This window comes from Protomyctophum bolini (assembly GCF_963924005.1).
Source record: "Protomyctophum bolini genome assembly, chromosome: 14".
In the NCBI taxonomy this organism is placed as follows: Eukaryota; Metazoa; Chordata; class Actinopteri; order Myctophiformes; family Myctophidae; genus Protomyctophum; species Protomyctophum bolini.
In genome coordinates, this window is record NC_137875.1 from 13,511,548 (window position 1) to 13,526,359 (window position 14,812).

The window sequence follows — 14,812 nt, forward strand, 5'->3', positions numbered from 1 at the left end:
CAGCACTTTAACTCAAGCACAAATTGATTGATCAACTTTTACTTGCACAGTTGAGTAACATTAGACCATGGGAGTATCTATAACCTACTAGGCTACTGTACTACTGGGTTGGTTGAGTATATAGCCTATACTGTGTCCACCACAGCATTCCTGGGGGACGTTCACGCGTCCTGGGAGAGACATTGGAGCAAACCTGCCGGGACATCTGGCCTTTGGGTATATAGCTCAGGACGTGACTCACGCACCTAACCCCGTATTCCACCCCTGCAGAATTACCACCAGTAAAGCTGTCATTAGTGGTACGATATAAAGACATGCCCTCTTCGGCAGTGGCAGGCCTATAGTTTGGGTAACAGCTGTGTCAATAAGGCGAAGCTGCTGTAACGCTCAGCGCCATGCCAAACATGCGTCAAAGAACCATGATTATATTTTATGTACAGTACGTGGCTTGTTTCATCAGGCTAAAGATGATGTTAAACCTATCAACGATGCATGGGAAATACCTGACATGTCAATAATATCTTTCTTCATGTCTTTATTTAGCTTTTAGCGTCTTGTGCCATGAGCTTGTTGTTGTTGTTGGTGGTGGTCAGGCATCGTGTGGCTGACGTAGGAGCCACACGACAGCTTTTCTACAAGTATGACTGCTTTTCAAGGGCCTCATTATAGGTGATAGATTTCTCATGGTTTGGTGGTTGGCGGTGTGCATGTACGGCCCCAGCCATTATCTTGGTTTGCATATATGCCACAAATGAATGCACTGGTGCCTTTATCTCACGCTTTGAGACGCCATCATACCATACTATATGAGGTTGCATTGGAGCCAAAACACCCAGCTGCCATTATCTCAGCGGGTGATTTATGAGGACACAGGCTATTGAGATGTCCACACCTTTGTGATTGTAGTAATGAAGCTATAAAGCAAACAGCTTGAAGTGAAGCAGGGCCACAATGGTAATCAGCTCATAAACAGATCCAATGCTTCAGGCGGAACAACATTATCATGCAATCCCTACTTAATCTGCCTTTACTCGCACAGATAAAAAAAATGAAGAAAAACAACATTGTCAAATGGTCACATGTCGTATCCATCTCCACTAAAGTACCCTGTTCTGACAGACTGATCCTAGAATGCAGTCCCCGACTGGGAGCTGTAATGGAGGTAATTTCATCCTCAAAATCTGTGCCAAGGCAGACAGGAATCCCCTCCCAGCTCTTCTACATGTGGTTTCCCTGGTTGATTTACAAATGTAAAGTGCTCTTGCAGGTGATGTGAGCGATGTGAAATGGCAGTGTTGATCTATCCGTGCCACTCAAAACTCTTAACTGGTGAGACTCTTTCTTGTGCTCAGACAGCCTAATTGAGGTCATTTCTGTCTGCATGTGGGATCTACCGTGCACCGGGGTGTTTTAGTGTTCAGATAATTTGCCTATTTTCTGTTTCCGACAAAGAATATTTTATGGAAATGAACCCTTATTCCAGGCACCTTAATGGAGTATGTTGGAGAAGTATGGGGGCCAATGAGGTTGTTGTCTGTCATTGATAAATGTAAATAGGAGGGAAAATGTCACGGACGGGCTTGGCACCAAAGGGCTTCTTCGCCTTCATTTGAAAATCGCCAGTGTCTCAGGACTGTATCTTCTCGAGGGCATTCCAACACGCGATCACAAGGTTATCCTAATTGTTTGAAGCTGCGTGAATATAATATCGGGCAGCACGTAGCAGATGTCTTGGTGCGCAGCCACCCAGTCGACTATCAAAGACAGAGTCATCCCAGTTAATTTGAGAACAAACCATTACTTTCAGAGCATTTCTGACAGGATGAGGTTTCTGTCCACCGCATAATTGCTGTCTTCTGCCTTCTTCTCCCGTCTATGAGTGAACCCCGATGGCGTGTCACCAGCCTTACATGACAGCCCGTGATGTCATCTCCATGGGCGTGGACCGCCACTCATCACTCATGTGTCTCGCTAAAGTTGATATGAGTTCCAGATCTCCTACCATGACTTGATTAAGATGTTAAGGACTAACGATGTCGATCAACAAAAAGTTATGTAACAAGGTTAGTTATTATGCTATGCTTGTCTGTTCAAAATCAGCACATAGTGCAGCTTAAAGGGACATTTCACTGCTGGAGGAAACAGCAGTCACTCAACGTTAATAGTATTTGTAGTAGTATAGCACGAATTAAAATTTGCACCCTATATATGGCCAGAAAAATAATGAAGTCTGTGTGTTGACTGGATTGCTGAATTCATACAATGCCCATAATGCTTCAGTGCACTTCCCCTCCTTGTGCAGAGCGGGGAGGCTGCATGGAGGTGTGACTTTGTAGACCAGGAAGGAAGTGAGACCATGTTCATGGCAGGTTTTTGGTCATGAACATGGCTTCTTCATAAAAAAAAATAATTAATAATACAAATTTAAATAAGCTCTGGTTGCAAAAGGGGCCCTTTAAGTATTTGAAAGTGTCTGCAAGTTACCAGGGAGTTATAATTGTCTGTGCTGATATATTATTCTCCAGAGTTTCCTTGTTGGAGCCAAAGTGTGAAAAGCAGCGACATATATAACACTTATGTGATTTATGAGAGCTATATTTATCAAGTTGATATAAAGTATTCAACTATTACCAGACACCACATTACTCCAGCGATTCATTGGTGTCAGCTGATGAAACATCATTCCACCAAGCCAAACAACACAAGCTGCTTCCCACTGCAATGTGCCTGTAGTGTATAGTGTATGACTTTCAATAGAGACTTCTCCAAGGAAATAAGAGGAGAGAGGGACATTTTTCAACCTGTCCGCGTGCAGTAAATGATGATGCTACGACGTATCACACATTGATCTGAGGCATTTGGGGGAGCCGAGCGTATTAAGCAGGGAGCGCTGGAGACTAATGGGCCTGACTGGGAGACAAATTGGGCCAGACATACAGCAACACAGCCCCGGGAAACGGGGGGGCCTCGCGTCACTTTTATTGCTTTAATGTATTTTAGTGTTAACTGTGAAATTGAGGCTCAAATTACCTCCGATCCAGCTGTTTCTTCTGTTTTGTTGTCTCCAGCCCTGCAGGAGGGGAGAGACAATATAGTGTAAACATCATAGGTACCTACTGTATATAATGCTGAACAAGCAGAGGAAGAAGGGTTGTTTTTTAGTGGAAAGTAGGCAATTACCTTTTCGGGAATAGCATGCAAAGTGTAAAAAAAGGAAGTTTCAGAGAGGCCATATAGTCTCTCAGGTAATATGATTGTATCATGGATAACCAGGAATAATGTGTAGATGAATCCTGTGTACTCTAATGAAAAAGCTATGTTTCTATTTCTATTTTTCAAAAATAGCAGACCAACAAGCTCGTAGCGCGCCACTCGGTGGCGCGCTATGAGCTTGTAGATCTGCTATTTTTCAATAGCTAAAGCATAACATAGTGCTAACGCCAAAAGGGATTGCCGCCAAAATGGAGAATAAAAGACAAAATGTCTTTAAAATAGCATCAGGCAGGCTTCTATTTAGTTTTTTCTTTGACAGCAGTTCCTAATGTTATTGAAGCACGCCATACTGCGTGACTTGCCGCGTGTCCGTGAGCAAACACCCGGCGCATTGCTTACAGATAAACTCTCGAGTTGCTCTCGCTGTATGTCTTTCTTTATCACTCAATCTCTCACTTCATTTTGTTTTATGCTTTTTTTTCTTCTCTTCCCCCCGTCTTCCACTCCCACTCACATCAACGTGGAAAATATCTGTTCTGTCTCTTCTCTCCTCCTCCAGTCTTCTTCCCACTCGCTTTCACATGTGTGGTTGGAAAGTATTGTCTTTGTAGAGGGAGCGGGGCCGGCTCCCCATCCATACAGACGCACCAGCAGGGCCTGCAGTGGATAAAGAAAGGCTGGGTCGCAGGCTCAGCTCATCGCCGTGTTCCTGTAGTGAGACAGATATACAGACCCGTCAGACAGCTCCACACAGCTGCGCGCCACATGGCCCGGGCTTCTGCCTGTAAGCTGTTATTGTCCGTGGCAGTGGACATAGTAAACACTTTATGCAGTGAGTTAAGACCTTAGAAAGGCCCTTGCATCGGTATGCCATGATGACTCCTCGCCGCACATATGGAACCGAGTACAAACATGACATCATTACACTCCACCCCATGGGTGTTTTTATTTTACCGATTTATAATAGCACGCTCCAGAAATGGATACAAAGTACCGTACAGTATATCACTCTTGCCCTCGACATGCTAAGACCGAGGCATTAAGCATTATAATTAGTAGTAGTCACATATTCACGCAGATAGTATACAATTACATTGACATGAATGCATGGCATCCCTTTGAGCTAGCATCGGGTGTGCGGCCATTTTATGTGCGACAGTAAAGCGAGGCTTCTTTTCCCCCCCTTCTCTTTCTTCTGTGAATTGAGGTTACAGAGTTTGTGGAAGGCCAGCTAGCATTGAGTCAGAGTCATAATGTGCTGAACTGCACCCTCTAGAGACAGACACGGTATATGTAACTCAAACGGTGCACAACAAACTGTCAGGCACCTCGGATGTGTGTGAGAGTCTGCTGCAGCTAATTTTCTTTAGGATTGAGTGTTACATTTGGCAACTCCTGTCAGGTATATCAGAGAGTTTAAGCATATGCTAGAAGACAGACATGCGCACACGCATGCACGCACGCACACACACACACACACACACACACACACACACACACACACACACACACACACACACACACACACACACACACACACACACACACACACACACACAGACACACACACACACACACACACACACACACACACACAGAATAACAAACAGTGAGAAGATATGACAAACTGTCATGATGATTCTAAAACCACAAAGAAAGAAAGGAGAAAAAACAAGTGAAAGGATCATTTGAAACCTTAGGTAAACCTCAGACAGTGAACACCCAGGTAATAACTGATGTTATGACTTGGCATTTGCCGTGACATGCATTCGAGACGTGAACATTAAAAGATATCCATTATTTGACAGGCATCACGGTTCCCCCAGGCGAGAAGGATTCTCAGTCTGATGAGTGTGTCAGTCACACTGAAGTCTGTCGACGAGCCAGATCTCAAGCGCTGACATATCAGGAATAACTCTTCCTTCTAAATTACACGCAGACTATTTGAATAGCTGTGCAAAGAGTGATTATGTCCAAACTACAATACGTTTAGTTTGAAACGCCGGGGTAGTATTTCATAGAGTGCAAGTTGAACAGGCCTCACGTAACCATTAACATCATAAAAAATATATAACGATTTAATCCAATATTCTTGTTAATCACGTCTCACCCCATTTAAAATCTAGCGTCTCACATCATTTAAAATCGAGCTTTTCTTTGCTTCTCTCGCTGTTTGACACAGAAAGGCATCGATTTGAAACAAAACATAAGCTGTAGCACAAAGCTGTACTACATGAGAACAATACCCAGCAGAGTGCCACTGTGCAAATTCCCAAAATGGATCATTCATAATCAGCCACAATAAATTAGTTGTGACTGAAGCTGACAGGACTGTGGAGAGATGTCGGACAACACAGGGTTTTAAATGCCATGCTTTCAGCGCCGCGTGCGAATGGCCGCTCCCGTATGCATTTTTCACTCCGGCATATGCCATGTTCAGTGCATGACACACACACTGATTTACAACGCTCTTCCAGCTAAATAATTTACAGTGATATGGGCGCTCTGTGCTTTTAATGGTTGTTGTATGGGCCTGCATGCTTTTAAAATGTTCCACGGGCAGGCAGGCAAAGGGGCCTGGATGGATGGGAGGCCTCTCTCACCGCTGATTAATAAGCCGCTCAATATTTCATAGCAAACAGGGTGTCGTGAAACACTGCATAACCACAGAAGCAATCTGGGGTGTGTTTGAATACGCTGCCTGCGTGCTTGCATTCGTCTGTTAGCACACACACACACACACACACACACACACACACACACACACACACACACACACACACACACACACACACAGTCAATGAGATTCATCTGATGTGAAAAAACAAAACAAAAACCTACTTTAATATTTGATGTGTGATTTACCTTTAGTGTTCACGTGGGATCCCCATTATGAAATATGAATGGGCCCGTTTTTTGTCAGCGTAAATAAATGGCAGTTCAAAGAGAAATAGAGCCAGCACGCAACGGGAGTGCACTCTCTTTGGTCAGCAAACAAAGCAAAAATAATATTAATTCACAACAGAGTCGTTTTGACTTCATATTTGTAATGGATGCTGCCAATCAAGAGACCTTGACATATTAACTGTGTTAATATTTAACAGCGCTGCATGGCAGTTCAATGCAGTTAGTACGTCGCCTTTGGAGGAGGTGGTATGATACGCTGCCGATTAATCATCCACGTGTTTACCTTATGGAACACCTGTTGATTATGCTCTCAGTTAACAAAATAATCCAGCCGCTCGACTGATGAATGTTGGCCTGTTGCTTAATTCCACTCACTTCGACTCCGGACAACCACAATGGTGTTCATTTCACAGATACCTTTTAGACAGAACCTAGCTAGCTGTCTGCGTTATCCCAGCTCGGAGCCCGAGACAAACCCAGCAGGGTTTCGACAGGTTGAGTGCACACGCACGCTTTCAGCCTGAAACGATATAACAATATCTCCTTGTTGTGGCGGAAAGGAGGGAGAATCGATGTGACAGCTGTGAGCAAATACGAAGATGACGGGGAAGTCAGCCATGCTGGTGAGACGCGGAGTGTTTTTTCTTCTTCTTTTTTTAATCTTGTGAACTTCAAAGCTGTAATCGCTAATTTGATCCACAAGCTTGTGTGATACAGTGTCTCGCAGTAAAAAAGCACTCCACTGTCAGTGTGTTGTCAGCAGAGAGCTTGAGATGATCACATTCCAGGATGGAGACTACATCACGCCTTCATACCGACTGCTTTGTTACGGCATCTTCTCCACAATGGAGGTGACTGCAGAACATCATTAGTAACGCTTATCAGTATCACTCAATCGTTCAAGTAACGAAGTAAATTTACTCAAGTACTGTACTTAAGTAACATTTTGAGGCACTTTTCTATTTCTATTTTTTTTTAAAGTAATTTAGTTATACTCCACTACCGCTCAGAGGCAAATGTTGTTCGTTAGGCCCAAACCACACCAATGCAACTAGTTGCAACTCCTTGCATCAAAACAGTTTAATATGTCACACCAATGCAACTCCTTGCAACTGCCATTGGGGATAATGGTTGCATGCAACTAAATGCAAATACTCGCAAGCGTTTGGTTGGTAAGGATTTGCATGGCGAATCATTGGTGTGGTTTGGGTCTTACTCCACTATAAGTAGGCCTATTTCAAAACTTTAGTTGCTAGAGTTACTTAGATTTTCAGGTGGCTGTGTGGCCCTCGAAACTCGTCATATATTGTGCTGTACAGATCAATATTGTACTTTTACTCAACTACACATATTTTTAAACATTAGTTGGAAAACTTGAAAGGGGACATTCTGCACAATGAGTAATTTAACTTTTGGTACTTTAAGTACATTTTGATGCCAATACCTGATGGGAGCACCACTTTTACTCAAGTACATATTGAATTCCAAACTATTATTATTACTAGTACTATTACTAGTATTATTACATTGCAGCATTGATACTTTTTCTTAAGTAAAACATTGGAGTACCTTTTCCCACCACTGTAGGGGTGATAACATGAAAGGGGGGCCAGATGTAGGAACATCTAATGCGACCATAATCTAATTTGTGTTCTATCCTCGGAAAAGTCAACCTGGATTTCACTTCCTGACAATTCCCTTTGTCTTGTTTTGTGTTCTCTCGCAGCTCTTATTAATTCTACATGTTACGCCTGTTCACACATTAAGCCCTCTCCTCACACCCATTAGGCCGTGCCTGTCATGTTTTAATAAGCATTCACAAATCATTGGAATAGTTCCCTCCTCTTCCCTCCTCTGTATACCGTTTGTACATTATATGTAGTAGAGACAGTATATTAACGGCATTGCCCTCCGTATTGTCAACCGCAGTCCGGCGTTCAAAGCTTGTGTGTCCAAGAAGGCACAGCAAAGGGCAAGACAAAATCACACGCAAAAAATATCCTCTTTATAATAATATGTTATCGCTCTTATCACTCTGTATTGCATATATTTGTAACCATTCAATTCCGATTCTGTACAATGTAAGTAAGTAAATAAGCAAATAAATAAATTTGCAATTCTACAAGCTCACACCATGTCACATTGAGATGAGCTTCAATTCAAAATGCCACAAAATGGGCACATCGGGCTGAAAGTGGTGACAAAACAATGTTTTCAGGGGGTAGAATTGCCTCTGTATTGGGAAATGAGTGCACACAAAGTACTGGTGTATAGTACTAAATGGAGATGAGATGGTTGCGGCCGCACAGCTCTTAGCCACAATGCAAAAACAAAACGTATTCAAATGGGCAGGAAACCAACATCCTCCTAAGATAATTTAGGCATAAAAACCCCCAGTAGAACACAGGTGTGCGCTCCCCTCATTTGTGTTTGCCCATAGTAGTAAATGAAAAGACCACACATAACCATATACAATTTGAATGATTAATAATGTGCGGTCAACACAATACCCCAAGGCACACCTGGACCCGTTTTGGGAACCATTGGTCTTACTCTACTCTGTTACCTGTGCCTGCTGACAATGGAATCCAAGCCTACCTTCCATTCAGGTGAGATTCAGCCTCAGATTTTTAACTTCCATACATTCCGCTGTCGTGAGTCTCCTAAGAGTTAAACTTGGCCCCTGCAGCCACAAAGAGTCTATCCTTTTGCGTATTGCATGGTTAGCGGTGCTTCCTAAGGCTATATTTATGTACTCTCGACTGTATCTCCTTTCATTGAAACTCTAACCAGCGGGTGATTTGTCTCCATAAGAAAGTGCCATTTACAAGCAGCCACGCTGGGCCCAGGACTCCAACCAGAGGACTTGTTAATAGCACACATCCACTTCTCACCAGATGCTGTCCAGAGCACAAACCACCGAACACTGAAAGAAACGTCAAAACCCATTTGCCGTGATTGCTGGACTGGACTGCATATATACCGTAGTTTCAATTTCAAGTGAGATTCTTATTTTATTGTAGGCTATTTTACCCACTCTTTGAGTAACTACATACAATACAATAAAAGAGTGCGGTGTAGTTACTGTCTAATTAGGCTTACTCAATTATTACAAACAAGTGGCACTTACTGTGATATTATTGTATTGTGACTAAGGTACAAGGTGGGTGGATAATGGGTTAAAGTTATTTTTTTCCGCCCGTGGCACTTCGAACACCAAACAGAATCTCATTTTCTACATATAGCAGGGATGAATAACCTGCCAAACAGGTTCTCTGCAGGGTGATATACAGCAACTCCACTCATGCAGCGCACAGTCAAATCTTCAGTGTTCGTTTTAACTCTGAGGGTGTAAAAATGGACCCCAAAGACACCCGGCGGTCAATGTGGGTCAATTTTTACACTTGAATCAAATGAAATTAACATTGAGGGGGAGTTCAGTTGCTCGCTCTGCATCTAAATGATAGGTTGACACTTTGAGTACCGGTACTCACATTCTTTACTTAAGTTAATGTATCAATTCTGCAATAGAGAAATACTTTGTTACAAGTAGAAGTCCAGAATTAAAAATGTACTTACCGGTAAGTACAAAAGTTTTTAAATGCCTAAAATGTATAAAAATTATTTGAAAATAGCAGATATACAGTTTGCTATTTTCACAATCACTGATCAATGAGATTGTGATTTCATTGATCACAATGCGTCACTTTGCGACGCATTGTGAGCTTGTAGATCGGCTAGATCGGTAGATCAAAACCTACAAAGTAACTAGTAACTAAAGTTTTTTAAATAAATGTAGTGGAGTAAATTGTAGTGGGGGGAAATTTGGATCCGAGATGTAGTGGAATAGAAGTGAAAGTACTGGAAATTGGAAATACTCAAAATTGTACTCAGTACTCAGTTACTTTACACCACTGGTTTAGTCTGATGAGCAGATCCAAGTAGCCCAACCTCTACCTTCTGAACAGCCAGCTCCTTCTGTGCGAGCTGCCAAAAGTATTACACTACTTTTATTACTTTAAGAAGCGTGACTTGTGGACGTGGCTTCAGCAGGTCGACCCCAGGAGGTCCTCGGAGACATGTGGCCCGTGAGAGCTTTGCTCCATTGTTGTTTACTTTACAGCCAGTAAGGTATTGTTCCTGTGTACCGTACTGCCTGTGAGAGGTGACAGATACCCTGCAGGGCCACATGATGGATGGCCTTCATTAAATGCAAACATAAGTGCCGTTGCCTTGGTCCTCTTTGTTCTACTTTAATAATGAAGAATTTTTTTAACTGCTGTTATCTAAAGTCAATCTCATCTCCCTTCTGTCACCAGGTCGTTGTGAAAACAAGCCGTCTGACAGCCCGACTGCGCCTTTGATGATTACATTTGGCTCTGTCATCACAACGTGGTAGCCGACGGCTCTAATGCATGTTAATGGTATGCAAACCAAACGTAACAGGATATGTGCATTGTCGATACGTGACTAAAGAGTGACACTTCATTCATGCTCCTGCGACTACTCTTACTTTGGGGTTGTCCATCATTTTTGTCACAATTTTGTTTAGCAAATTTTGGTATCACTGATTATCCAACAGTAAAATGTTTGTGTGCGTCTGGGTGGCGCAGGGGATAGAGTCAGGGGCGACACTACAGCGTGACATAGACGACGCAATTGGGGCATGCGGGCGCCCACCCGTGCCGTTGGTAAAATAAAATTATAAAATTACATACAGAGATGCAATGACGGTTGAGTTGACCACAGTTTGGCGGAGCCTGGTGGTGGCTGCTGCTAGCACACGTGCCCCCCCCCCCCCCCCCCACAGCTCTGGTGGAGTGTGTAGGTCATACATGGGCAACTGGCAGCCCGCGGGCCACATGCGGCCCCCACCTTCACTTAATGTGGCCCCAGATTCATTTCGGAATACTAATAAGTTATTGATTTCAGCTGTTACAATTCCAAACATGCAAACATGACCCGCTTTAATTACTTACAGTCTAAATTAGTGGCTTGCTGAGTAGTATTAAAAAAAATGCATTGTCTTTTTTATGTCCAATATATTTGTATTTAGTCGAGGGTAAGGCGAGGGTAAAGTGGGCTCCCCCCGACTGCGCTGCAGCTGCAGCTGTGGCTGCTGCTGCTCTGTTCACAATCGTGGCAGGTACTGTACGTTCACAGCTACTTACTGTACTGCTGTCGGGGGGCCTGCGCTGACCAGTCTGCGGGGGGGCCTATACTGACGTCGCTGGGTAAGCACCACCGTGGAGACTGCACGTCACTGCAGGGGTTCCATTCCACCACTCCATTCCATCAGCTGTGACTGCAGGGACAGTGATACACATGGGGGAAATTGGAAATGAATAAATTGGAGAGGGGGAAAAGTAAGAGTTGATCAAAGTAGAATGTGTATGTAGTCTCATTCCGTGCGCGTGTGTGTGACTGTGTGCGTGTGTGTGTGTGTGTGTGTGTGTGTTTGTTTGGTTGGGCTTGGGTGTTACACTCTGAAAATAGTAAGTCTACCATCTCATAACGTGTCGTGCTGCGATGTGTCGTGAGCGTGTAGATCGGCTATTTTCAGAATGCAACAAAGTGTAAAATCAGGCATTACGACGCCATCAGGGCCCACCGAAATACATTTGAGTCGACAAAATCAACTGTGTATTTAGTCGACTAAAATCTTATGATATTTAGTCAAAGACTAGACTTTAAAACTAGACTAACAGTAAAACATTTCAGATGACTAGAATATGACAAAAACTAAAGGAAATGTCAAAATCAACACTGCTCCCGAGATCCATTTTTCTCTGAGGTCCTTTTCCAAGCCTCATATAACAGGTGGAAGAATGACCGGTATTCCTCATATCAGGAGCATCTACATTGGTCTGCAAGATCTATTCCTCATATATGAGGAACATCTACTGTACAGTAGGTACAGTTTAAGATCTATTCCTTCACACGGAAGGTTTTCTATAGGTGGGATAGGGGTCGTGACTCGTGCCGCCGTTCACAGATATAGGATCAATTCGGAGACTCTCTCTCTCTCTCTCTCTCTTGGCGTAATTGCCCTCCGTTTCATAAAAGGGATTTATTGAAAATCAGATCTCAGGTTATGGGCTCCTGATGACAGCAAAAAGAAAAATGTGGAATTTACTGTGTGCTTTTACAGCCGGATTTCAGAAATAATTGTTGCAGGACACGACGGTAAGTTAGCAGTTATAAACCTGTCCTCCATATAAATTACCTAATCAGGAGATCCCAGCGGTTATATAAATTGAGGCACTCATTCGTCTTCAATGGCCTGTGTGTGCATATAAACCCACAACGACCATCATATACTTCACAGGAAAAAGGGGGCCCGGCGTTGCTGTTTACAGAGTTGGGGGGGGGGGGAAATGGATGACTTTTTGCATGCTCAATCAACCGTGAAATGTCCATTTAATCATCCCCAGAAACCCCCCTGGTTTATTTGTGCTGCAGCGCACATTTACATTTCCAAACATCCCCTATATTAATCATTACTTCATCACGCTCTCCGACTGACAAGAAGCATAAACCACCTCAGTGTACTGCCCTGTGTCGACTGCAATGTGTGCACGCGGGGCGCGCGCACACTTGTGTGTGTGTGTGTGTGTCTGGAAGCATGCATGTGTGTGTGAGGGCGTCCAGTGTGTACATTATGTGTGTGCATGCGTGCACGCTTTGATTCACTGACCCCTCACTGTGCTCAGTAGAAATGTTGGGCTCTAGTGGTATAGTTGCATTTTGGTTGTCAAGTATTATTATTTTTTAGAACCCGTTAAGAACCCGTCTTTCACACGTGTTCATGAATAGCGTGCCGAGCTGCGAGCTTGTACATCTGCAATTTTTTAATAGCCAGCGCTGAAACCTATAAAATGACACGGATGCTTCCCCCGGTTTTACAGCAAGAGAAATCAAATTTCATTTGTAATCACGTTGCCTCTTGTGAGAAGATCATATTGATTAATGGCATTTTGTGAAGATACGGTGTCATCATGGATAAGCACTGGCAGTAGAAATGACATATAACGTAGAATTTTTTGCACGCATTGCCTCGAAAGTAGACCAGCATTCATTTGGACTTTCAGCACAATGGTTTTTGGCTTTTGTAAAAAATGGCGACAGCCGTGATGTCAGGACAGAAAGCAGACTTTTTCCCCTGATGGGTCTAGCATGGCGTGCTCGGCTCCGTGACGGGACCGCTTGGAGTGATTTGCGTGCCGCCGTAGACCCATGCACCAGGAAGTGCCCTGCGAGAGAGCCACTCTACCTGCCAACATAATGAAATTCACAGCATTTTTACCATCAACAATGAATCCTTCATAAAGGAGTGAAGTATAACTTTATCACCCAGGATGAGAAGCATGTTACATTTGCCACTTTAAACAAGATGAATGGGTCACTCAGCCATTTACATTCTCATACATTTTTATGACTCCGCCATGAAGTGAATTTGATGTATCGGTAACAAGATAAATGATGGGCATAAAGTGTTGGCAGCTCTGACTTTAAACAATCTTTCATTTGATGCCACTCTTTTACTTTTACATGACGCACCGTCTGTCTTCACAACCTTGCACTGAACATTCGTAGAAGCACCCCCCCCCCCCCCACCGCCGCCTTGCGTACACACACCACCCCCCGCCACCTTTACCATAGGTAAGAAATGAGGTATGCCGTCTGCATGGCAACATCACTCAGTACCTGACTACAGCCGTTACGGGCAAAACGTGAAGAATTCCACTTAACGCCGCGTGTTGTGCTCGCCAGTGCGTGTGTGTTATTTCATGATGAGAAACAGTTTCGGGCCTCCGCCACGTGCAAAAAAAAAAAAAAAAAAGGCGGCGAGCGCACACAAAGGGATGTTTTGTGTTCCAGCAGGTATACACTGAGTCGGGCCAACTTATGGCAGTCAGCTATGCGGGAGCATGAAAAGAGGCTGAAAGCCTCACTTTACAGTTGCCAGCCCCCTTTTTTCAAGGGTTTCTGTGCAGGAATGATGCATGTATGTGTATACGTTTTGGCACGGCATTTCTAGCGAGACGGAAACGGCGCCGGGTCGCAGGAAACGTCACCTGTCAAAGAGTGATGGAGGACGCTGAATGGATCTGTCTGAGAGGTCAGCGCCGTGGAAGAAGACATCCTCTTCTCCCTCAACCCCCCCCCCTCTCTCTCTCTCCCCCCCTTCTCTCTCCTTCTAGTTGTCCCTTAATATATTTTACAGCTGGTGTTGGATGGTCGGACGTAATGATGGAAATATTCCAACAGATTAATCCGTCTCTGACAGTCAGTCAACGTATATAAGACGAGGAGCGTTTGTACCTACGTATCTGGACAGCAGATTAAACATGTTCACGTCAAAAGGCGTCGTGGATGGATCCTCGCCGCAGACCTTGGCAGCAGCACCCCTGCGTAATAATTTGAAAACAGCCCCTATAGCTGGTCCATTCAGTCACACCACACTGTGAGCGAGGGTGTCGCTCGAGCTGCACGGGACAGGAATGATAGATCACCTGACCGACTAAATGACAATTTTATTTCTCAACTTCCACTTTCACCGTTGAAATATGACCGGCACACTTTTTCTTTCTACCGTGGGCAACTTTTGATTGAACTCCACGTCAGTCAAGCTTAACTAGCGAACGAGAGTTTCTTGCTTGCTAAAGCAACCGACGACATCATCCACGGC

General features: G+C 43.8%; 1 long non-coding RNA gene across 1 annotated transcript; it reads right to left on the reverse strand.

Moving 5' to 3' along the window:
- Positions 1-2,943: 2,943 nt before the first annotated feature.
- On the reverse strand, positions 2,944-11,421 carry LOC308327931. Its single transcript, XR_013965230.1, has 3 exons — positions 11,292-11,421; positions 3,728-3,922; positions 2,944-3,070 (listed from the first exon to the last, which is right to left on the reverse strand). It is a non-coding gene; the product is annotated as an uncharacterized lncRNA (long non-coding RNA).
- Between the last annotated feature and the right edge of the window lie 3,391 nt (positions 11,422-14,812).